This window comes from Phascolarctos cinereus, unplaced genomic scaffold (assembly GCF_003287225.1).
Source record: "Phascolarctos cinereus isolate Bilbo 61053 unplaced genomic scaffold, phaCin_HiC Scaffold_726;HRSCAF=1367, whole genome shotgun sequence".
Lineage (NCBI taxonomy): Eukaryota > Metazoa > Chordata > Mammalia > Diprotodontia > Phascolarctidae > Phascolarctos > Phascolarctos cinereus.
Window position 1 is genome coordinate 388,164,774 of NW_027556098.1, and position 2,001 is coordinate 388,166,774.

Here is a 2,001-nt window from a genome sequence, read left to right on the forward strand (position 1 = left end):
ATTATCAAAGAAAACTGCCCTGATATTCTAGAACCAGAGGGTAAAATAAAAATTGAAGAATCCACTGATCACCTCCTGAAAGAGATCCCCAAATCAAAACTCCCAGGAATATTGTAGCCAAATTCCAGATCTCCCAGGTCAAGGAGAAAATATTGCAAGCAGCCAAAAAGAAACAATTCAAGTATCATGGAGTCACAGTCAGTATAACACAAGATTGAGCAGTTTCTACAGTAACGGATCAGAGGACTTAGAATGTGATATTCTGAAGAGCGAAGGAGCTAGTATTACAATCAAGAATCAGCTGCCCAGAAAAACTGAGTAGAAATTACTTCAGGGGAAATAGTTGATATTCAGTGAAATAGAGGACTTTCCAGCATTCTTGATAAAAAGACCAGAGCTGAATGGAAAATTTGACTTTCAAATGCAAGACTCAAGAAGAGCATAAACAGAATCCTCCCAATGAAAGGGACCTCAGAGATTATCTAGGAATCTCTGTCTACAGCATCCCCAGCAAGTACTCATTAATCCTGTTTGGAAACCTTCAGGGGACCACCATCCAACTGAGCAGTCCATTCTGCTCTTCTACAGCTCTGTGAAGATTTTCCTTACAATGGATCAGAATCTGCCTCTCAGCAACTTCAACCCACAGCCCCAGCGTTCTGCCCTCTAGGGACAAGTCCCAGAAAAATATAATCCAAACACTAAAAGAGGACAATTATATTTCCACTCCTCCCACCCCTCAGACTTACTCATTACTCTAAAATCAACAGAGAATTTTGAACTAGTTTGATTGTAGATCTCATGTTTTGAAACATTTTGTATTTGTGTATCTGTATTATTCTTCCTACTAGATTGTAACCTCAATGACAATAGGGATCAAGTCTTAAGAATACTTAGTAACTCTCCTGTTCTTAAGACAGTGCTCTCTACACAAAATTTTTGTTCAACATATGCCTGTTGAATTTATCATTGAATATAAATTTGGCATTTGAATATGAATTAATAACTCACATTTATATAACACTTTAAAGTTTAAAACAGGCTTTCCACAAAACCACCCTGTAGAACAATATCTTGATCAAAGAGACGTCAATTTCCATATCACCTGTCTGACAGAAGGGAGGATCCACATTTTCCCAGACCTGTCTGGGCAAACACAATGAGCAGGAATACACCCATTAGCCCAAACTTAGAATTTTTTTTTGCTGTTTGATTAGATCTTAACCTGGGTAAATCTTTAAGAGTGATTTCTGTCCCCACCTTTCCCCTCCTCTCTACTCCTCTTCTCTTTCCCTCTTCCCCACTACTTTCCCATCCCCATCCTTCCCTTCATCCTTTCTCCATTCCCCAGCCTAGATGATACTGTGGCATAGACTGCCAAGGCGGACATCACAGGGCTGTGCCAGGACATGTTTTCCAAAATAGCCATGTACCTGACAGGAGAGCTAACAGCCACCAGTGAAGACTACAAACTTCTGGAAAATATAAACAAAATGACTAGCTTGAAGTATCTAGAAATGAAAGATATTGCAGTAAACATAAGCAGAAACCTAAAGGATTTAAACCAGAAATCTGCAGCACTTCAGCCTTATCTGGATCAGATCACTTTAACTGAAAAACAAGTAGCAGCTCTTAAGCAGGCAGCTTACAAGTTCGATGCATATTCAAAGAAACTAGAAACAAAGTACAAGAAGTTAGAAAGGTTATGAAAGAATTCTTTAACACAAAGACTTTAACTACAAGAATGTTTCGTAAGTGGGATGGAACTTACCACTATGCTTCAGTTCCTAAAAGGAAGCGGTGCTGCTGATCCAAAGAGAATCCCAGCATCTTTGATGTTTTCCTAAACCTGTAGCCCCTGGAACTTCATCTTATCATGTGCTTCATTGTGTGCCCTGGACCAATGCTCAGAAATCAGTATCAACCCCATCTAGAGCAGGCACAGATGAGAGGCTCTGCTCTCCCTGTCTCCTCCCTTCTTTCCTTTACCCTAGGGCTCCA

General features: G+C 39.9%; 1 pseudogene; it reads left to right on the plus strand.

Moving 5' to 3' along the window:
- Positions 1-1,409: 1,409 nt before the first annotated feature.
- LOC110203077 (biogenesis of lysosome-related organelles complex 1 subunit 2 pseudogene) lies at positions 1,410-1,709 on the plus strand (annotated as a pseudogene).
- The last annotated feature ends 292 nt before the right edge of the window (positions 1,710-2,001 follow it).